Source organism: Thalassophryne amazonica, chromosome 2, assembly GCF_902500255.1.
Source record: "Thalassophryne amazonica chromosome 2, fThaAma1.1, whole genome shotgun sequence".
NCBI classification, from domain to species: domain Eukaryota; kingdom Metazoa; phylum Chordata; class Actinopteri; order Batrachoidiformes; family Batrachoididae; genus Thalassophryne; species Thalassophryne amazonica.
Genome location: NC_047104.1, coordinates 10,854,881 through 10,879,308, shown reverse-complemented (window position 1 = coordinate 10,879,308; position 24,428 = coordinate 10,854,881).

Genomic DNA, 24,428 nt, shown 5'->3' with positions numbered 1-24,428 from the left:
AATGATGTGATTTTCATTCAGTTGTATATCTGATGTTTGAACCAGGTTTCTTTCTTTTTTTTTTTTTCCTCCTGGAACCAAAGCACATTCAGACAAACTAACATTTACTTTCTAAATTACAAACTCAATTTTGCACGACTTGGCATTTTCAAATGTTACAATCTGTTGCGAACTACGACAAAGCAAAATGTCTGGCCATGTTATGTATTTGTTGAGTGCCCTTACCAGTGGTGCAAATCCCATCTCCCTGATACTTTGTCACTTCCCCTACATCAAGCTGCTTTGCGCATGGTTGGAAAATTCTTTAAGTGTGCAGACTAAACCGCTTTTCCGCAAAAGCAGGAAACACATTGCAAAACAACCACCTCTCAGGTGGCCAAGAGTGCAGCAATACTGCTGTGGAGGTTCATCATCACTTTGCTTGTCACACATTTGGGATGATAAACCTGTCAGACTACAAATTACATGTGGAGAAGAAAAAAAAATCACAAGACTTGTATTGATTCTCTAAATTACCTTTATTTTCCCCTTGTGAACACAAAATCTAATGTAATGCAGAAAACAAAATGGTGAGGAGGGGAAGGGGGGCTCACATGACATGGGTCAGAATCGAGAAAAAAAAAAAATCATCCTGAGTTTGATTAAGTCTTTGAGCTGGATGTATGAGTCCAAAAAGTAACGGACCTTTTTATTTTTTTTCAAAAACTATATGGATTTGAATCACGTGTGATTGCATCAGCCAAGCTTGAACCTTTGTGCGCATGCGTGAGTTTTTTCACGCCTGTCGGTTGCGTCATTCGCCTCTGGGCGCGCTTTGAGTGAGCACTGGTCCACCCCCCTCGTCGGATTTTCATTGTCAGGGAAATGCCTAATGATTTGGAGCTTTGCTCCATCAAATTTTTTCCAGAAACTGTGAGAGACAGCCAGGTGGACACCATTCGCTAAATTCAGATGGCTTTCATGGCCGATTTTATGGGGATCACACAGATTGAGGAGTGTTACATCCGGTTTAAAGACTGCCCACAGCGGCTGAGAGCGCGTCGCGTTCCGAGCGGCGATTGACAGGCTCAAACGACCAGATCATTTCCAAACTGAACTCTGTGTTGATCCGGGACATCGTCTGACTACCACAGAAATGGCAGAAGACGTGGACATCAAGACTTTTTCCACACATTCCACTGTTACAGGAGTTTTTGTCATGGAAAGAGGAGCGGAGGAATGCGCCACCATGCCACGAATGGTGCGGCACAAAACCACAGGAATTCATGCGTCGGGACAGAGCCGCATGGCGCAAAGCAACTCCATGATGAAGCCTCACAGGACATGTTCTGGCATGTCCAGCTAATCCACAATTTCTCGGATAGTCACACAAGTGAAAAGCCACCGAAAGCCGTCTGAAAGACATCTGAAAGCCGTCCTGTGAGACCAACACGGAGGTGGTTTGGTGCTGCGCCATTCGCGGCACAGTGGCGCATTCCTCCACTCCTCTTTCGATGACAAAAACTCCTGTAACAGTGGAATGTGCCGAAAAAGTCTTGATGTCCACGTCTTCTGCCATTTCTGTGGTAGTCAGACGATGTCCCGGATCAATACAGCATTCAGTTTGGAAATGATCTGGTCGTTTGAGCCTGTCGATCGCCGCTCGGAATGCGGCACGCGCTCAGTCACTGTGGGCGGTCTTTAAACTGACTGTAACACTCCTCAATCTGTGTGATCCCCATAAAATCGTCCCTGAAAGCCATCTGAATTTAGCGAATGGTGTCCACCTGGCTGTCTCTCACAGTTTCTGGAAAAACTTTGATGCAGCAAAGCTCCAAATCATTCAGACATTTCCCTGACAATGAAAATCTGATGAGGGGGGTGGACCAGTGCTCACTCAAAGCCTGCCCACAGGCGAATGACACAACCGACAGGCGTGAAAAAACTCACGCATGCGCACGAAGGTTCAAGCTTGGCTGATGCAATCACACGTGATTAAAATCCATATAGTTTTTGGAAAAAATAAAAAGGTCTGTTACTTTTTGGACAGACCTCGTACGCCATGTGCTTTTGGGCTGTCCCAAACAAAATTTAGCATCATAAAAGAAATCCAGCGCAGTGTCACTTGTACCAGAGGACTCACATTTTTAAGTAGTCACTCAGAATTGGTTAATTAACATCAGCTTTAATCTGTAAACGAAGCAGCTGTTTCCATTAGTCACTAGCTTTCCACCAATAGGAACCAAGCACATTCCTTAATACATCACTAATCACCTTCACCTCTCACTGTTTACAGTTCACTGACAAGATGTCCCCTCCTCCACCCCAGTGCCACCAGTTGGTCCCACTCCTCTGCCTGAGGACAAGCTCCGCCCCTGCCATTAGTAGCATTCATAATCATCTCAACTCTACTCTCTGCCATGATCTGGATGAGTGCCAAATCTAATTCACCATGGACTATAATATTCTCTGCATTAGAATGATCAACTTTAATTTGCCCTCCAAGTCGCTCCGATAGAAATTTTTTGTTTGTTTGTTTTTGTGGCTTTGAAAGAGTGGGCTCACACCGCACCATGTGACAGGTTCATGGATGGCCCCTGTCACACTCTTGGAACCAAAAACAACCCTGGGTAAAATATCAGATTGTTTGAAGTTGTATGACCCACATCTCAAAATAAAGCATATATACACAGTCACAGGTAAGGTCCATTCATTTAAGGAAGAAAAAAAAACAACAAAAAAGTGCTCAGAATTTGTTTCTGAAGAGCTGATAGAAGCAGTCACCATTACAGAAACAAAAAAGTCTGTCCAATCTACTATCTACTACCTTTGTCATCTGTATTTTGACAGAATTTGTGTGACATGTCAAATATGAGCTTCTTCTGTTGTCTTGGTTGCCAGGGTGACATGATGACGTTTCAATCTGACCATTTCTCGTAAATCTGTGAGACATTGTATAATCTGCATGCAGTGTGTCTTACAAAAACAGCTGAAATCTCAGTGAGCACTGGGCTCAAGACAAGTGAGTAAAACCTGCTGCAGACATGCACAGGGTACATTTGTGACCACGATGTATTAATTTTAAATCAATAAATAGCTAAATTAATTTTAAATCAATAAATAGCTAAAGAAGCAGCTCCGATTTCATCAGCTGTGATTCTAGTGCAACAATTTGGAATCAGAGGTCATATTTTTGACATTGGAACATGTGCCCTGGTTTGTTTTCCAGACTTGCAGCTGCAGCAGACAGCACATAAATCTCTTCATACGTGTTGCTGTTATTCTGTTTCATATTTGATCTCACAGGAAACGGTCACAAAAACAAACAATCAAAATTATAATTATGAACATGGTGCAGCTCGGGGAGGGGAAGAGGGGGCATTTACAAAAAAATGTTCTGAGGTGACCAGCACTCATCTATTTATTTTTATAGGGGTCTCAGTGCAAGCAACAAACTTGATTTATTTCCTTGTGCTTTTAAGGGTGCAAGACCCAGACATTCAGAAATGAAGTGGAACCCTGCTAAGAATTTCAAATGCACTTTTAATACATCCCCCTCATATTGACGTTTAGGTGGGAATCAGTCTTTTTTATTTCTCTCGTTTCTTGCACTGCAGCCTTTAGTACATTTGTGTGTGCGCGCGCGGTAACATTTATTTCCCCTCATCATCTGAGAGCGAGGGAGAGTAAGCGAGGAGGTGTGGGGGTGTAATGGTAATCATTTTTTGTGTGCGACTGCTCCCAGGGTCTGAAGTGGCTGTTGCAGAGGACTTTTAGATTGATCTCACAACATGTGCTCAGACACACGCACACACACAAGCCCTGAAGAAGATATGGTGTATGGATCACATCCATCCCCCGCTCGCCCTCCCTCCATGTGATTAATGACCCAAATGTGTGAATAAAAATATCAAAACAAGTTGTCAAAGCCAGAGGTGCAGCAGACCAAACTAAACAGCTTAAGGATTAAGCTATGGAAATTGACAAAAACTGTACTTTTTGTCCTCAATTTAAAAAAACAAACAAACACCCATAATACATTACCTTATGTTGACAACATTTACATGTTCATCCAAAGCAGACCTGCAACCTTTGACCCACTGACCCTTCAATTAATCTAGGCTGTTATGAATTTTACATATAGGTCACAAATTAAAGGGAAACCCAACTCTTTTGTACCACAATGGCCACTTCAGTGATTCTACATGTCTGGAACTCAGCTGGAGTAACAGAAACCATAAGACCAAAACATACATTTATGTAAATGTCTAAATCAGGCAAGGACCAACATAAAAAAAAAGGCATCAGAGGTCTGAGGCAGGCACACTGGGACATATCCATGTTCAATAGTTCATGTTACAGGGTTCTCCCTAGAAATCTTTAGTATAGTGGTGCTGTTGGGAACTATCACCGGGGTCCACTCGGGCTACTATCCAACCTTGTGTCCTGAACTCCTAAGACAAAAATGAAAATCTTTTAGTACTGTTTATGGTATGATTCTGTAGAGAATTGCTGATTAGTTAAATTAATCTAAAATGTTTGTGTTTCATTGACACACCATATGTTACGAATGTGCAATAAACTTATTTGAAAGAAAAAAGAATGTACAGAAAAACAATTTAAAATGTGGGAGATTCCAGATTTTTTTGGCACATTTCCCTGCATAATTTTCAATTTGAAAAGTTTGAATTCCCAAGTCACAGTACCACCAGGCTGGGGGCATTCACTGTGAAAATCTCACCTTGTCCTTGTGATTCAGATTTTGATACACCTCTATATTGTCAAAAAATAAAATAAGAATAGAAAAACAAAAGGTCCAGCTTTCCTCCCCAAATCAGCAGGTGCATTTCTGGAAAACATCTTATTACTCTGCATTATACTTTGTGCATTCTACGTGCACATTTTAGGAAAAGCAGAAACATCCCGATGGCTGACAGACAGTGAAGAAACAAACACTGCTTCATCCGATAACTAAATTTAGCTTCTGAGCTTTCATTCAAAGGTAAAGGTTTGGATTTACAGAGGCTGTACAGAGAGACAGGAGGTGACACACTTCACCCCAAAACTCTTAATTTTTTCAGAGTCTGCCGGATTTTGGATTCTAATGTGTGGTGACACTGCTGTTTGGGTCACTGGACACTATTTTAGCCCCACCATGAGCGTGCACGCAGAATGTCTCCATGACGCAGTTTTTTTGGTGGAGCAGACTTTTGAAAGTGGATGACTGTTCAGGTTTTTTTTCCCTTCTTCCCAGTGGAGCTGGTAGGTTTTATTTTTATTTTACTTTGAGTGTCTGTCTTGACGTGAGACTGTTCTGTGCACTTCACTCGCGCAGTGTGCACACGCACTAAGTTTTTGCACAGTGGAAAGCGGCTGCTATTTTTTCCATGACTGCATCAAAATTAACAGTCATCACTTAAGAGCCTAGTTTGTAACTGTGGAATGGTTTATAGAAGGGGATGATATATCATGTTTCAGTAGGCCACTGAAGTTTTTTAGGGGAAGATGTATTATCCAAACGGACAGAAATTATGGTTTTTATCCAAAAGTCTCTTCCGGAGCAAAATTACAGCTGTTTTTAAGGTAGGGGTTAAAGGGGCCAAAACAGTGACATAGTCAAAATGTGGATCTTGACCTTTGAATATATTTATGTGCCCCCAGTAAGCCTCACTGATCTTATGATATATGAATGTATGGATGGAGTTCTCCCATTTAGTGTTATATTTTTCAAAGCTAACTGAGGGCATCGCCTATAGGTGGCGCTTCAAGTCACAACTTCTGGCATTTTGGGCTACACTGGGACCCTCCCAGGGCCTGTGCCCTGAAAAAAGCCTTGCTCATTTATGCATATTTAGATACACTGGGACAAGTTCTTTCCAAATTTGCATAAATGGCGGTGGTTTAGTTAGGGCGTTTTTGCATAAAATGAGGCCAAAAAGTATTTAGTCAGCCCCTGATTGTGCAAGATCTCCTACTTAGAAAGATGAGAGAGGTCTGTAATTTTCATCATAGGTACACTTCAACTGTGAGAGACAAAATGAGGAAAAAAATCCAGGAAATCAAATTGTAGGATTTTTAAAGAATTTATTTGTAAATTATGGTGGAAAATAAGTATTTGATAACCCACAAATAAGCAAGATTTCTGGCTCTCACCAACCTGTAACTTCTTCTTTAAGAAGCTCTTCTGTCCTCCACTCATTACCTGTATTAATGGCACCTGTTGGAACTCGTTATCTGTATAAAAGACACCTATCCATAGCCTCAAACAGTCAGACTCCAAACTCAACCGTGGCCAAGACCAAAGAACTGTCGAAGGACACCAGGAAGAAAATTATAGATGTGTACCAGGCTGGGAAGAGTGAATCTACAATCGGCAAGCAGGTCGGTGTGAATAAATCAACTGCGGGAGCAATTGTAAGAAAATGGAAGACATACAACACCACTGATAATCTCCCTCGATCTGGGGCTCCACGCAAGTTGTCATCCCATGGGGTCAAAATGATCATGAAAACAGTGAGCAAAAATCCCAGAACTACATGGAGGGACCTGATGAATGACCTGCAGAGAGCTGGGTCCAAAGTAACAAAGGCCACTATGCAGACAGGGACTCAAATCCTGCAGTGCCATGCGTGTCCCCCTGCTTAAGCCAGTACATGTCCAGGCCCATCTGAAGTTTGCCAGAGAGCATATGGATGATCCAGAAGATGATTGGGAGAATATCATGTGGTCAGATGAAACCAAAATAGAACTTTTTAGTAAAAACTCAACTTGTCATGTTCGGAGGAAAAAGAATGCTGAGTTGCATCCCAAGAACACCATATCTACTGTGACGCATGGGGGTGGAAACATCAGGCTGTGGGGCTGTTTTTCTGCAAAGAGGACAGGACAACTGATCTGTGTTAAGGGAAGAATGAACTGGGCCATGTATTGTGAGATTTTAAGCCAAAAACTCCTTCCTTCAGTGAGAGCACTGAAGATGCAACATGGCTGGGTCATCCAGTATGACAATGATCCCAAACACACTGCTCGGGCAACAAAGGAGTGGCTCCATAAAAAAAGCATTTCAAGGTCCTGGAGTGGCCAAGCCAGTCTGCAGACCTCAACCCCATAGAAAATTTGTTGGGAGACTTGAAAGTCCATGTTGTCCAGCAACAGCCCCAAAACATCACTGCTCTAGAGGAGATCTGCATGAAGGAATGGGCCAAAATATCAGCTACAGTGTCTGCAAACCTGGTGAAGACTTACAGGAAACGTTTGACCTCTGTCATTGGCAACAAAGATTATGTTACAAAGTATTGAGTTGAACTTTTGTTATTGGATGGATGGATGATTTATGCAAATTTGGAAAGAACTTGTCCCAGTGTATCCAAATATCCATAAATGAGCAAGGCTTATTCAGGGTGCAGGCCCTGGGAGGGTCCCAAATGTAGCCCAAAATGCCAAAAGTTGTGACTTGAAGCGCCACCTATAGGCAACGCCCTCAGTTAGCCTTGAAAAATATAACACTAAAAGGGAGAACTCCATCCATACATTCATATACCATAAGATCAATGAGGCTTACTGAGGGCGCACAAAGATATTCAAAGGTCAAAATCCACAATTTGACTATGTCACTGTTTTGGCCCTTTTAACCCCTACCCTAAAAAGGTCCGTAAATTTTCCTCCAGAAGGGATTTTTGGATGAAAAAATACATAATTCCCCTAAAAAACTTCAGTGGCCTACTGAAACATGATATATCACCACCCATTTGAAAGTTACAGATTTTGGCTCTTAAAATAATGAGTCATCATAACACGATATCGCACAAATATGTAATAAATTTCTGGTTCCATTTTTAACGTTAGCAGCATTCAAGTGCGCGCTGAGACATTTTCCTCTAAGAATCGCTGTCAGAAACACTTGGAAATGTTCTGATTTCAGTGTGACATCCTTTAAAACATAGAAGAATGGAAATAATGGACGCTGCTATCCAGCCCCAAAATCTCAAAGTGTGTCTCGGTACCTGAAGAATTTCAAATTCCGTTCAGCTGTTTTCTTCATAAAAGCCTCCCTGTTCACTGTCACAGAGACTGCAGTATCATTCTCAGCCTCTGATCTGATCGATTCCACAGCAGACAGCTTGGATCGAGTTGGCTCTGCAACTGCCTCCGTGACGCTCGGTGCCAGTGTGCCTCCTCCCTGGATGGGCCAGTGATCACTGCATCCCGCACGGGCTGGGGTGCTGCCAAGACGAAACAAAAAATGCAAAGATTGTCCTCTGATCATCTGGTTTCGTGTAACACTTGCATTTTGTCATGGTTTGTATCAACTGGATATAAACAGGATAAAATTAAGAGCTGAAGTTGTTTATGTGAAATTTCCTGCAAAAGCTTGTTTGCGCGCCATTAGATTACCACCAAATTTCCCGCTAAAACATCATGAGATGACACTACACTATAGTGGCGCTAGATGGCAGTATAAAGGCGTTGCACTGTTGTTCCATTGTCTGGGGAGAACCCGGTGTCAGTAGTTGCTACGTTTTGAGTGTCAATTTCAAAAAACCTATTTTCAGATAGATAGATAGATAGATCAACGCAGTCTCATGGTCGTGATTCAGCAGCACGAAATATAAATTAAGCTATTGGTTCATGATATTGTGACGAAAAGTGCCTCATTTTCGTCACGGCAGCACAAATTCATTCTAATTCATTCCCTGATGACTGCACAAAATTAAAAGTGAAGTGCGGGGAGGGGGTCGGAGGGTGGTTATGGTTAGGGTGGGGGGAAGGAGTAGGATTAGGTTATCGTTAAGGTTAGGGTCGGGGTCCTAACAGTAGGGTTAGGAATAGTGAGTTAAATAAAAACCCCTTCATGAAAATTTGACTCATTTCATCACGAGAGCACGAAAAAACGTGAGACTGGGCTGGAAAGATAGACTGTCTGCCTCATTTTCTGAATTCCTGTGTACCAAATCTCCTGGTACATTTGCCAGATGAAGCCTTTTATTCATTTCAAACCATCATGTCTGCGAGTCTGCATTTGCCTCCTACTGCTTTCTGTGCCAAGCCTCCACAATGTTATGTGCCGACGCGGGTTGAGGAGCGGACCTGCGTCTGACTGAACCCAGCGCTAAATAACCAGAAAGCGGTTCCAAAAAACAAAACAATTTTATTTTCCCCCTCTTGTGCAATACTCAGTGTACAACATAAAGTGTGTTTGTCTGGCGGAGTGAAGGACGGCGCGCTCTCCAGCGCCCAAAGGGATCGCAGCCCGGCGCTTCTGGACTCACGTTCACCGCCAAACACCCCCCAGGTGGACACGACAAACTGACTCTGTGAAGGATAGAAGAGGTGAGGTAAGTCAACAGCTACAACTAATATCCTTCAAAGGCACACACTATCAGCAACACATTCAGGTCTGAATTTAAGCTTTATGTAAATGAGCAGCTTCTCACAACAGGTGGAGGATCATCAGTCCGCACACCACGGCTGTGAGAAGTGAGCTGCACAATTCTCATCAATGTTCAAATATACTGCGTAACAAAATACCAAATTACTATTAACACTTATTCAGACAATCAATCACCTCTGATGTGTGCTGACAGCATGTGTCCCTCACCCGTCCTCCTTCACAGGCATGATGTGTCAAACCCAGGCGCAGTCCTCAGCGTCTCACAAACGAACGTCACAAGGTCGAGTTCCCAGCAATTCTGCTTGAATCACTCATGGCTTAAATGCAGAACGCCATCTCATTATCTGCTTCAGCTGAAAGTCTTTAAGTTTGCACGTGAGCATCATCCACAGGTGCTGCAAATCATGCTGATGAGGGTGAAGGACTCTTCTGCCAGCACCTTCTCCACAGACAAAAACCAGTTTGCATACCACCTGGAGAGCAAAGAAAAGAAAACAACACAAAAACATCCAGCCAAACCCCCCAACACACAACACACAAGCCATGACAAATATACTTTGTTGATGCACCTTTGGCAGTAATTACAGCTTCTAGCCTTCTTGAACATGATGCCACAAGCTTGGTGCACCTATCTTTGGGCAGTTTGGCCCATTCGTCTTTGCAGCACCTCTCAAGCTCCATCAGCTTGGATTTTTAGATTTCTCCAGAAATGTTCAATCAGATTCATGTCTGGGCTCTGGCTGGGCCACTCAAGGACATTCACAGAGTTGTCCTTAAGCCAATCATTTGATATCTTGGCTGTGTTTCTTAGGGTCATTGTCCGATTGAAAGATGAACCGTAACACCATTTGCCAATGATGGAGGCCACTGTGCTCACTGTGCCCTTCAAAGGAGTAGAAATGTTTCTATATTCTTGCCCAGATTTGTGCTTCAAAAGAATCCTGTATTGGAGGTCAACAGACAATTCCTTTGACATGTGGCAACTGTGGCACATTATATGTAGACAGGTGTGTGCCTATCCACCTCATGTCCAGTTAACTGAATTTGCCCCAGTTGGATGCCAATTAAGCTGAGGAATTATCTCAGTGATTATCAGTGGAAACAGGATGTACCAGAACTCAACTGAGAGCTTCACGTCAAATGCTGTGAATATGAGGTCTGTTAGAAAAGTATCTGACCTTTTTTCAAAAACCTGATGGATTTGAATCACGTGTGTTTGCATGAGCAAACCTTGAACGTTCGTGTGCATGCGTGAGTTTTTTCACACCTGTCAATTGCATCATTTCCTGGTAAGCAGCCTTTGTGTGGTATGTGTGCAGCACGCTCGGCAGATTTTCATTTCAAGGAAAAAGATGGAACAACTGGAGCAGCGCCGCATCAAATTTTGCCAGAAACTGGGCGACAGCCAGGTGGAAACCATTCGGATAATTCAGACGGCTTTCGGTGACTTTTCAGTCGTGTGACTATCCGAGAAATTGTGGAAGAGGTGGGCATGTCACAACATGTCCTGTGAGACTTCAACACAAAGGCACTTTTGCTCCGTCGGCAGCTTCGTGCCGAAGCCATCGGCATGATTTTCACCGCCACTCTTTTTATGGCCAAATCTTCTGTCACAGTGGAATGTACGGAAAACGTGCTGATGTCCACCTCTTCCGCAATTTCTCAGACAGTCACATGACGGTCCCACATCAACACAGTGTTCACTTTGGAATGATCTGGTCATTTCAGCATGTTGATGGCTGACCGGAGTGTGGCTCGCTCTCCACCATTGTGCGGATGTCTTTAAACCGGTTGTACCGCTCCTTAATTTGTGTGATGCCCATAGGATCATCACCAAAAGCCGTCTAAATCTGGCAAAATTTGATGTGGCGCTGCTCCAGTCATTCCGTCTTTTTCCTTGGAATGAAAAAACGCTGAGCACACGACACACCTCACACAAAGGCTGCTTACCAGAAAATGATGCAATCGACAGGTGTGAAAAAGTTCACGCATGTGCACGAAGGTTCAAGGTTTGCTCATGCAAGCACACGTGATTCAAATCCATCAGGTTTTTGAAAAAAATAAAAAGGTCCGATATTTTTCTAACAGACCTCGTACATGTGATTTCCATTTTTTTTAAATAAATTTGCAAAAATCTCACAAAAACATTTCACATTGTCATTATGGGGTATTGTGTGTAGAATTTGGTAAAAAAAAAAAAAATCATCCACTTTGGAATAAAGCTGTAAAATGACAAAATGCAGAAAAAGTGAAACACTGTGAAGACCTTCTGGATGGACCGTACAATGAGTTTCCCTGTGGACAATGTGTGGATAACCAGAGAGTCAGTATTTAGCTTCTCAGACTGCCTTAGAATGGGGCGGGGGGGGGGGGGGGGCATTATCTGGAATGTCACACTAGACAAGCAGCACCCATTTATCAGTTTAATGTCTGACGAAGACCAAGGACACGCCCATGTTTCACAAGGCTGAGTTCTATTTGATGAATTATTTTGGGGATGGACAAGTTGTTATGCAGTACCAAAGGCTATTCTTTGGTGGATGTAGCACTAGCGCACCTTCTCAGACCTGTGTGAACACCACAGTACATTATCTCATGACCACCTATCAGTTTTATTTTGATTTTTGGACAACTTGCATGAGTATTTCAATTTCAATTTATTTCAGTTTATTTTCATTTATATAGCACCAAATCATAAGAAAGTTGCCTCATGGCGCTTCACACAACTAAGGTCTAACCTTACCAACTCTTAGAGGAAGCACACAGGTGACCGCGGTAAGGAAATACTCCCTCTGCTGATTTGAGCTTGGGCCATACTACCGACACAACAGACAATAGAAGAAATTATACAGAAAATTTTGGGAGATCTTGCGTGTCCATGCTGGTGCATAAGGCCTGCAGAGGACACCCACTCCCATATGCAGCATAGAAAAAACAGAATCAGGGCGCAGAAAGACAACAAATACAGTGTAATTAATCAGCATTCAGCAACAAGAAAAAGAGAAGAAATAATAAGGTGATCACCAGCCACTAGCCCTAAGATTCACTAAAAGACACAGTTTAGATAATGTTGAGGCTGCGGCCCGCTCTCTTTACTAATAAAATGAATTTAAAAGGGTAGAAAGAAAAGTACCATACTATGCCAGTATCCTAACCATACAAAAGGGAAAATAAGTGCTTCTTAAGTAAAGACTTGAAAGTCTCTACAGCAGGGGTGCCCAAGTTCAGTCCTCAATAAAAGACTCATTAGTAGGCTTTTAATGAGCCTTTGATTGGATTCAGGTGTGTTGGAGCAGGGAGACAACTAAGAGTGTCAGGAAGGTAGATCTCAAGGACCAAACTTGGGCACCCCTGGTCTACAGAATCTATCTGTTTTATTGATGCAGGGAGATCATTCCACAAAGTAGGTGCATGATAAGAGAAAGCTCTGTGACCCGCAGACTTTTTATTCACCCTAGGGACACAAAGTAATCCTGCACCCTGAGAACGCAGAGCCCCGGCCAGTATGTAGGGTTAGGGTTAGGGTTAGCTAAGTAGGAAGGGGCTAGTCCATGAACAATTTTATAGGTTAATATCAGAACCATAAAATCTGATCTCACAGGGACAGGAAGCTACTGAAGAGATGCCAAAATGGGTGTAATGTGGTCAAACGTTCTGCTTCCTGTCAAAAGTCTGGCAGCAGCATTTTGAACCAATTGGCCATAGACAGGATGGGACAAATCTTCGCTATATTTCACAGGTGGAAGAAAGCAGTCCTCCTTATATCTCTAATGTGGAGGTCAAAGGACAACATAGGATCAAAAATTGCCCCAAGGTTCCTCACGTTGTCAGTGTGATGTGTGACACACGAACCTAGGCTAAGCATTAGCTGGTCAATTTGATGCTGATGTCTTAATGGACCAAGAACCATCATTTCAGTCTTGTTAGAGTTTAAAAGTAGGACATTGCGAGACATTCATCTTTTCACTGATGCAAGCCAATCCTCTAAGGATTTTATGTGGATGAGATTACCAACAGTTATCGGCATATCTAAATGAGTATCATCAGCATAGAAATGAAAGGTAATCCCAAAACGCCACATTATGTGCCCAAGGGGGTGCTATATCAAGGGAGAAGAGCAGGAAGACAGACCCCTGTGGAACCCCAAATGTCATGTCACTAAGGTTACAGGTATTGTTATTTTCCAAAACACAGAACGACTGGCCAGGTATGATGTCAACCATGTGAGGGCATTCCCAGTAATCCTAAAATAATTCTTCAGCTAATCCAGTAGAATATAAAGATCCACGGCAGGGGTGGGCAACTAGTTCCAGAAAGGGCCAAGAGGTTGCAGGTTTTCTTTGCAGCCACTGATTCCACTAGGTGATTTCACTGATTAACTGATTCTATCTGCTCAAAGTGATATTAATCAGTGAAATCACCTGGTGGAGTCAGTGGCTGCAAAGAAAACCTGCACCCTCTTGGTCCTTTCTGGATCAAGTTGCCCCCCCCCCGATCCACAGTATCAAATGCTGCACTAAGATCTAACAGCACCAGAACTGTAGTGGTGTCCAAATCCATTGCAAGCAGAAGATAATTCACCACTTTAGTGAGAGCTGTCTCTGTGGAATGATATTTTCTAAAAGCAGACTGCAGTGGCTCAAAAAGATTATTCTCACTAAGGTGGTCCACAAGCTGCTGTGAAACCACCTTTTCCAGAATTTTAGAGCAAAATGATAGATTTGATATCAGCGTATAGTTTTTCAATACACTCGGGTCAAGGTTAGATTTCCTAAGTCATTGTTTAATCACTGCAGATTTGAAATATTTAGGAACAGATCCAGAGGTTAATGAGATATTAATCATTTCCAGCGCAGTCGGCCCAAGAGTGGGCCACAGGTCCTTAAACAATTTTGTTGATATCAGATCAAATAAGCAGGCTGTGCTTTTTGTAGACGTTATGAGTTTTGTCAGTACACCTAGTGAGATACTATCAAATTCTGTAAATCAAGGTAAACCTCAGTGATGGCATCCACCTCAATAGCAGGGTGTAGTGGCTGGATTAAGGCATGCTGGGATATGTCTACCCTAATGTCATCTATTTTCTTCTCAAAGTAATCCAAGACCAAGATCTTGGATTACAGGTGGTTGTCCATGAATAAGTGTTGCCACCCTTTCAAACAAGAACTTTGAGTTATGCTTGTTTTTGTTGATTAAATCAGAGTAATAGGTTTGCTTTGTAGCCAGTAGTGAATGCTTATAGTCTAAGATAGCATCAGCCACGCGAGGTAGAATACATCTAATTTTGAACTACGCTATTTTCGTTCTAGACCTCTAGCCTTATGTTTGAGGTCACGCAAGTAATCACTGAACCAAAGTGAATGTGTTTTGGGGGGCATGGTTTTAATATAGGTGGCACAGTCATGTCGAGTGTAATTTTGAGCGCTGATTTTAAACTGTCCACAAGATTGGGCATTTGTGCATTTTCCAAATGTGAAGCTAAGATATCAGGCAGTCTAGCTTTGTGTTCTGTTGTAGAGGACTTCATGTGTTGCCACAGTGATAAATAAGGGCAGCGAAACTGTAAACCTAATAAGTGAGTGATCAGAAACCACTGATGCAAGAGGCATGATGTCAATATTTGTGACAGCATTACCACATGTGAGAACCAAATCCAGGGTATTTCCACGAATGTGCATCAAATCCTGAATGTATTGCTGGAATCCTAATACATTCATAATTTCCATAAATGATTTGCAGAGAGGACCAGAAGGCTTATTTATATGAATATCGAAGTCACCAATAATCACAATGTTATCTCCACTACTTGACAAGTTAGAGATAAACTCACCAAAATCATCTAAGAATTCAAAGTATGGGCCAGGGGGCCTATATACAGTGACAAAGTAATACAGCTGATTTTTAATCTTGTGAACTTGGCAATACGTAGCATCATGGGCAGAGCAGAGAATCAGATGTTCAAACGAATTATATTCATGACCCCCAACAGTTAATCAACTAAACCTAGATTTATAAATAAAAGCAACACCCCCACCATGCTTTGCATCATGAGGGATGTGACTAAATGTGTATGCCGGTTGGCAGGCCTCATTTAAGGAGAGGATAGCTGTTGGTTTAACCCAGGTTTCACATAACCCAATCATATCTAAGTGGTGATCCATAATTAGATCAATAATCAACAGTGATTTTTAGGACAGTGATCTTATGTTAATAAGACCCAGACTAAGGACGTCAGTGGGGCTGATAACTGGACTGTTTGGATTTAGGGGTGGTTCCAGAGGAGCATACGAGGTCTATTATAAAACTATCTGACCTTTTTATTTTTTTCAAAAACTATATGGATTTGAATCACGTGCGATTACATCAGCCAACCTTGAACCCTCGTGTGCATGCGTGAGTTTTTTCACGCCTGTCGGTTACGTCATTCGCCTGTGGGCAGGCTTTGAGTGAGGAGTGGTCCACCCCTCTCGTCGGATTTCTTTTGTCTGGGAACTTCCTGAGAGACTGGCGCTTTGCTTGATCAAAATGTTTTCAGAACCTATGAGGCACATCAAAGTGGACACCATTCAAGAAATTCAGCTGGTTTTCGGTGAAAATTTTAACGGCTGATGAGAGATTATGGAGTGTTACTGTCGCTTTAAGGACTTCCCACGGAGCGGGACGTCGCGCAGCGCTCTGAGGCGCCGTCGTCAGCCTGTTTCGAGCTGAAAACCTCCAAATTTAAGCCTCTGTTGACCCAGGACGTCGTGAGAGAATGGAGAACTTTCAGAAGAGGCCGGGATCAGCAGTTTATCCGGACATTCCACTGTTAAAGGAGATGTTGTAATGAAAGACGCGCGGACGGATTGGCGTGTCGGCATGCCGCCACAGGAAAAACACCTCCGTTGGAAGCCTTAAGGACAGGTTGGAACATGTCCAGCTGTTAAACAATTTCTCAGATACTCACTCAACTGAAAGCCATCAAAAGCCGCCTGGTTTTTACAAATGGTTATCAACAGCATGGTCCAAAAGCCGTCATCCACAGCCGGCAATTCTAGGCTAATGCTAATAGGCACTCTAGTCAGCCCAACACTAACCTCGTCTGGTGTACCTGTAACATCTAAGTCCACTGAACTAAGAAGCTGTTCTATCTTATGGACACAGCTCTGTAAGAGAGCCACCCTCTCTACCAACATCACACAGGATTAATGTAAAGTTTAAAGCAGTGTACTTTGTGCACCAGAAAATTCAAGAGTGTAGCCAAGCTAGCGCGAGCTAACCGCTCACGAAAATGCTAATCTAACCACTCCATAGAATCACACGGGAATAGAATAATGAGCTTCAATTCACTGCAGTTACACTGAACAACCTAACAGAAGTGTTCGACTGGTAGTAACAGTAGTAAATGAAATGATTAAAACAGCCAGCCGAGCTAGTGCAAGCTAACTGCTAGCAAAATGTTAACCACGCCTAAGAATCACACAGGAGTAAAATAATGAGCTAAAATTCACAGCAGTTACACTAAAAAAAATAACAGAAGTATTAGACTGGTAACAGTAATGAAATAAATGATTAAAAATGTGCATTATTCAGTTAGGGTAAGTATGGCTTTTGCAGATTTTAAAGTTCTTAATTGTTCATCCTCAGTTACGTGAGCCAAAAATATTTTTTTCTCGAGCCTGTGCTTGACTGTATTTTTTGGATTATTGGGGTAGACTGTGGCAAGAATATGGATGCTTAATTCACACTGGTGATGCCATCAGCCCCCTTCAAGCAAAGATGACCACTAATTGACATTTTCATTAACAGTAAATTTATGTGCCTATTTCGGTCTGTGATAATGACCATTTCCAAACGTTGCTGTGGGCAGTGCTGATGTACACAGAATAAAAGACAGAAACACTTAATGACGATAGAACAGAGAAGCTAGGTATGATCTCTGGTGATGAGGTGATGAACAGGGATTTGCAGATGACAGACAGACATTCATAAACCACAGATGACTGACAAAAAATAAATAAATACACAAAGCAAAAATACATACAATCTCCATCTCTCCCCTTTGAGGAAAACAGAAACTTGTGGATTGCAAAAGAAAAAAAAAAACTTGGTTGATGTCTCATTTGGAGAAGAAAACAATAACTCAAAGGTTTGTTTTTTTTTTTTGTTGTTTTTTTTTTGGTGATGCTTCAACTTGAGGACGATAAAAACTTTTTATTTTTATTAAATTTGATTTTGTTTTATGCCCCACATTAGTGCCCAATAATGTAATTCACCCTACCACATTCAGGGAAAATAATAATTTTGTTCCAGAATGCATTCTTTGTTAACATCCAAAGCGCCCCCCTTCCCGGTCAGATAAATTTCAAAATGTCAAATTCTGGCCCCAAAACTTGTATGTCAGTACTGATTAAAGATACACCATAAAACAACACTGAAGAGGAGTAGTAACTCTCACTGGACAGCAGGGGCGGGTGTAGTAACGACTGACTGGACATGCTATATGGAGGTGGTGGGAACCAAGCCAGATCCACCACAGAATTACCCTGAGACAGAGCAGGGCTCCATATCAAATAGACCTAGAAAATTAGATTAGACTGCATTAGACAAGCCTTTATTCATCCCTCAATGGGGAAATTTCAGATTTCCACACTCACATTCCACATACAAACAGCAATTGATCTACAATTATTACTTGTTTACCGTAATAATAGCACACATCAGAATTAAGACAACACATATACATTTGACATTGTTTATGTGCACTTAACTTGAAACAGTCCGTTTTCCAATTGAGGCGATGTGAGTGTGTTGGTAGCTGCTGCAACTATCAAGTCGCACTGCTTGCCAGCTTGGGAAAGAACGGAGGCCAGCCACAGGAAGGGAGGGGCAGGAAAAAAGGTGAGAGGAGAAAACTGGAGCATGCTTCAGTCCATGTGTAAGTCTGTCAGTTTATTGTCTTTGTGGGTTGAGATAAGAATGGTGCCGAATAATCTCACCAGAGCCTGGATAAATTCCTCTGGAGGTAAACAGTGGGCAATTGACCTTGATGCTAGATAGCCTGTAGTGTTGCAGCCGAGTAGTGAAAAACACTATTAACAGTTCCAATCGCACAGCCAAATCCCAATTATGAATTAAGAATATTCCCAATATTGAATTAAGAATATTCACCGGCCTCTGAAACCTTCAGCTTCAACTGCAAGGTACGCATCAGCTCCAAGGTGTCATCCAATTTGCGTCTGAGTTCAAGAGTCAACGCAGTCTGAGAATGCACTGCCTTGCCAACCTCGTTAATCATGACAGACAAGCGAGGGCCCGTGGTTCTTGATGCCGCCGTCTTGCCAATTTTCTGGTAGATCAGGGCAGCACATAAGCCAAAAAGTACCAGCCCTGCTACCATGAGACCAAGAATGAATATATCCTCGATATCCTCAACGGAGAAAGGCGCCAAGCATGCCACACGCCAGGAACTCCAGGAGTCGAGGACATAGCCCGCAGGATGCGTTCCATCTGGGCAGGCAGGATCCCCCGGGCCTGACCTTCTTGTAGAAAAAATAGTGTCAATAGCGTCCAGAGACCAGCTGATCAATTCCATGGTTAATCCAATAGTAGTCTAATAGATCCAGAATCCAATATAGTTTTGAGGAATTCACAGTCTGGTGGAGTAGGGACTTGAAGGTTAAAGCAGAGAGATAAGGGAGAGTAGAGGAGTTGCGACCGCCCTCATCGGAGTCCCAAGCTGAAAATGCTCAAAAATCAGGAATAGTCATCATTTAACCACCAAGCCAGGAAGTGGTGACAGATCATATGAACTAACAAGGTGAACGCCAACAATCAGCAAAACCTTATTATTGGCAAACAGGCAATGAGTAGCAGGAAATGGGGGGAATGTACTGCCAGGTGATGAGAGAATGAATGGCAGGTGCAAAGACACGCGGCAACAGATGGGATGCTGAAGAGGTGTGTGGAATGAAGAACGGCAGAACAATAATGCTGCATATGTATGCTATTTCATGTGAATTTCTATCCATCTCGCCTTTTTTCCTTTGGCAAAACAAGACTTCACCTTCATGTACGACACTGCATCACGCCGAGCCTTCAGCTGTCATTACAGTGACGCACAGCTGATCAGCAGCCAACCTGACAACTTCATTCACCCAGCACCTGCTAGCTGTCAATCATGCGTAGCAGAGACGTACATGTGTCCTGAGGCTATTGATGACACTGTCAGGGAGAGGATGAGACGTGTCCATCATCGCTTTATCTCTTCTGACTGTTATCCCCCACCTCTCTGTGCCCTTCATCACCATTTTCACTGCTCCCCGTTCATCCTTCATTACACCTCCAACCCCAACACCTTCACCCCAGGTTTGTTTATGTTCGCTACATTAAAGTGGACAAGTGAGATTTTTTATAAACAAGTTAAATCTGATGTGATTCATGGCTCCCGTTGGGCCCCTCAAACAGCCAGTGAGGGCTGCTGAATGATAAAGACTGTATATAATTATTCAGGGGCAGTAAATGTCCAGCAGGAAATAAAAGGTGTCCCCACTTTGAAAATAGTCACACCGTGTTATATATTACAGATGGAAGGAGAGTCAAACCTAAAGACAGAAATCTACAGTTTTCACTTGGTTAAAGGGCCAGAAAATGCACTTTTGGCCTTAAAGTACTAAAGAAGAAACTTTATTATTATTTGTTGTGAACTACAGCTCAGCGACCGTGAATCAGACACACAAGGAGTCATTAGATGCACCTGATTAAACATTAGAATTAAAAATGAGATCAGAGCTGACCTGGCAACTTTCTCCCAGACGGACTGCTGGCTTGAACGATGCTGTTCTATTTAATACAAGGTTGTAATCGTTTCTCTTATTTCTGTTACTTGTCTAACACTTCTGTTCATTTTTAGTGCAACTGCTGCAAATTTTACCTCATTACTTTACTATTGTGTGAATCTGAGGAGTGATTAGCATTTTCATGAGCCATTAGATTGCGCTAGCTTGGCTACATGCTTGGATTTGGTGCACAAATTACATTACATTTTGTTGACAGAAAGGGTGGCTCTTTTAGAAAGCCGTGTCCATAAGCTAGAGCAGCGTTTTAGTTCAGTGGAGTTACATATTATGGGCATTGTGGATGTTGGGCCGGTTAGCGTGTCCATTAGCATTAACTTACCAGTGCTGGCTAAAGAGGATGGCTTTCGGACTGTTGTTAGGCAGAAGTCGGGCAGAGCCTGGTGCCTTGTTACTGGTACTGAGAGCACGGTCACCACTGCGAACTGTGAACCATTTATCAGCCTTGGACATAACTGTTCATAACCCTCCAAATCCTCTACCCTAAATCTTCTACCCTTATCTCCAGGATGAAATGCTGTGCATTAGTGCTAGGGGATTCTATCACCGGCAAAGTTAGATAACAGACGCCAGCAGACGTTAAATGTAACCTGGGGCCAGAGCGCCCTGCATCGCCTCTCACCTTAGGGTGCTGACGTTGCACAAGCATAGTCAGCCAGCAGAACATGATGCTAGATATAGTGACATAGTTATTCACATTAGTGCCAATGATATTAGGATGAGATGCTCAGAGTTCACAAAATAGACATAAAGAGGAATTGGGGCCATCATCAGAAACATGTGTCATCAGCAATTAATGGTCTCTGGTGCCCCTGTCGGGGTAATGATGAGGCGTTGAGCAGGCTGACATTGATGAATAGGTGGCTGGTGCAACTTTGTAGTCAGGAAGGTTTTAGTTTCTCTAATAACTGGCCTTCTTTTTAGGGTCGGCATGGCTTGGTGATATCGGACAGCCTTCATTATACTGGGGAAGGCACCACCATCTTATTTGCGAACATAGAGTTCTACAGGGAGGATAACTTTAGGGCTCTACAGCAGGCCATGGAGCAGGTAATTAGAGAACCTGCAAGGCTTACAACTAATGTGGGCATGAAATCCATTAGCTTAGTGGGAAAATTAGCACAGAAAATCCACTATCATGATAGTGTAGTTTATGGAGCAGGGAGGAAAATTTGTTAAGTTGAGACTGTGGCCTGTTTCCACAGACATGCCCATAAAGAGTACAGAGGGACACATTTTGCAAATTTAATGCACATGACTACAAACCCAAGTCTAATTTTATGCATCGTATATATACTGCTCTGGAACCACCCCCAAATCCCAATAGTCCATTTGTCAAAGCCAATGAGGTCCTTAGTTTAGGTCTCATAAACATAAGCTCACTGTCTGTAAAATCACTGTTGATAAATGATCTAATTATGGAATACCACTTACAGTATGCTTGATTTATGTGAAACCTGGCATAAGTCTACTGCTGTCCTCCCCTTAAATGAAGCATGCCCACCAGTGTACACATTTAGTACTGTCCCTTGTGATGGGAAGCATGGTGGGGGTATTGCACTTATTTATAAATCTATGTTTAGTTGATCAGTTGTTGGTGTTCATAAATATAATTCGTTCAGAGAATATATTCACAAAATTTTTAGGCACAATATACAAAGAGTTTAATGCTGTTGTCCATGTGGGGCCTGATCAGAGCGTCTCAAATGCATTTCTTCTGTCATGAATGTACTGGGATACCCATAATGCACTTGGGCACAGCATCTCCACACTAAAACCTTCAAAAATAGTGTATTACTTTAAAACCCATCAGCTCAATGTTTTCTTGGTTCGCTCATACGAGCTGTTCCACCGTGATTTGTCCTGATTTGTACTTTATTTTTAAAGCCCACATTTTCTTTTAGATTACTTTGAGAAGAAAATAAAATTACATTAGATTAAATATATCCCAGCAAGCCTTAATCCAGCCACTACACTCTGTTATCAAGGTGGGTGCCATCACACCTTACTGAGAACAATCTCTTTGAGCCACTGCAGTCTGCATTTCAAACATATTCCACAGAAACAGCGCTCACTAAAGTGTTAAGTGATCTTCTGCTTGCAATGGATTCGGACACCACTACAGTTCTGGTGCTGTTAGAGTTTAGTGCTACGTTTTTACACTGTGGATCACCATATTCTACTCAATAGGCTGGAAAATCATTTTGGGATTACTGGGAATCCCCTTGCGTGGTTGACATCATACCTAATCAGTTGTTTTCACTGTGTCTTGTACAAACAACACTACCTCTAACCTTGGTCACCTGAAATATGGGGTTCCACAGGGGTCCGTCTTAGGCACCCTGCTTTTCTCCCTTTATACCTTAATTCTAGGTCTGTTAGTGAAGCTTAGGGCTAGCAGCTGGTGATCACCTTAGTATTTTCTCTGCTTTCCTGTCAATTTAATGCTGATGAACAATACCTTAGGTGTGGTTTATCCAGCCGACTGATTCTGCTCTTTTTCTCTCTATCCGAGGTGCAGATGACAATGCTCAAGAATGGTGTCTGTGGACAACGGGATGCTGTACTGACCGTGAGATGCCATACCTGAAGGTGATACAGCAGATGTTCTTTTAATTTCCTGTTTTCTGTTTCTTCAGCTGTGTAAAACTTTCTAAAATCCCTTTAAGTGTTAGAAAGGCCTAAGCAATGGGTCACCCCTCTAAGTCTGCTGTGCTTGAGGTTTCTTCCACAAATCATATGAGGGTGTTTTTCCTTACCACTGTCGCCTGTGTTCTTGCTCTAGGGGTTGGTAAGGTTAGACCTTACTTGTGTGAAGCGGCTTGAGGAAACTTTACTGTGATTTGGTGCTATAAAAAAATTAAATACACTGAAATTAAATTAAAACTGAAATCAAGAGACCCTGAAGTTACTTTTAGAAAAGGTGTCATAATATATATGATAAATGGATGGCAGAACCAGAAGCTCAAAGATACTTTACAATGATTCCTCACATTTTCACATACACAAAAATACACACAGACACATTTTGATTTCATATCATAGAAGCCAATGGGTAATGTGTGCATGCACGCACATGCATGCACACACACACGGCATTACTGTCTCATAACAATGAAATCCTTTGCAGGTAGAAACTTATTCAAATGGATTTAAATGCAGAATCAATGGAGAACCTACTGAGTAGTACTTTAGCTCTAATTTACAATGTGTGCAAAAGCAATGGATGTTTATTTATTTATTGTTGGTCTGTAGGCGACCTCCCATAGAATCTTTTTGACAAATTGATGAAAAATATATTGAACAATGTGAAAAGGGTTTATATATATATATATACACACGAGGTCTATTAGAAAAGTATCCAACCTTATTTTTTTTTTTTCAAAAACCATATGGATTTGAATCACGTGTGATTGCGTCAGCCAAGCATGACCCTTCGTGTGCATACGTGAGTTTTTTCACGCCTGTCGGTTGCGTCATTCGCCTGTGAGCAGGTTTTGAGTAAGGAGTGGTCCACCCCTCTCGTCATTTTTTTCATTGTTTAGGAATGGCTCAGAGACTGCTGCTTTGCTTGATCAAAATTTTTTCAGAAACTGTGAGGCACATCCAAGTGGACACTATTCGAGAAATTCAGATGGTTTTTGGTGAAATTTTTATGGGCTTCAAAGAGATTACGGAGTGTTACTGTCGCTTTAAGGATGGCCCAGAGCGACTGGTGGTGTGCCTCACAGTTTCTGATTCAAATCCATATGGTTTTTGAAAAAAATAATAAGGTCGGATACTTTTCTAATTGACCTTGTGTGTGTGTGTGTGTATATATATATATATATATATATATATATAGATGCCCCTGGGTTCCCATGAGGATTCAACACGAAAGTCCAATTCCAAGTCCAAAAACTGTGCTCCACACTTTGCTCACAAATCTTGACATCATTAGTTTGTGGACTTTGAAGGACAAAACAAACAAACAAAAAAAACCCTGTGTTAATAATCTATGGATAGTTTCACTTCTGCAATTTCAGAGTTGCGTGTTCAAATTTTTGTAAACTACAGTAGCACTCAGCAGGCAGATTTCCAACAAGGCCATTTGTCCTATTGGTATGTATTTTGAATCAGTTTTGTTCCTGTGATGATTGAAGTAACCCAATCAGATCATATGCAATATATGTTCCACACAGTTTTCAGATCTGAATTTTATAGAATTGGGCCATGTAGCAACC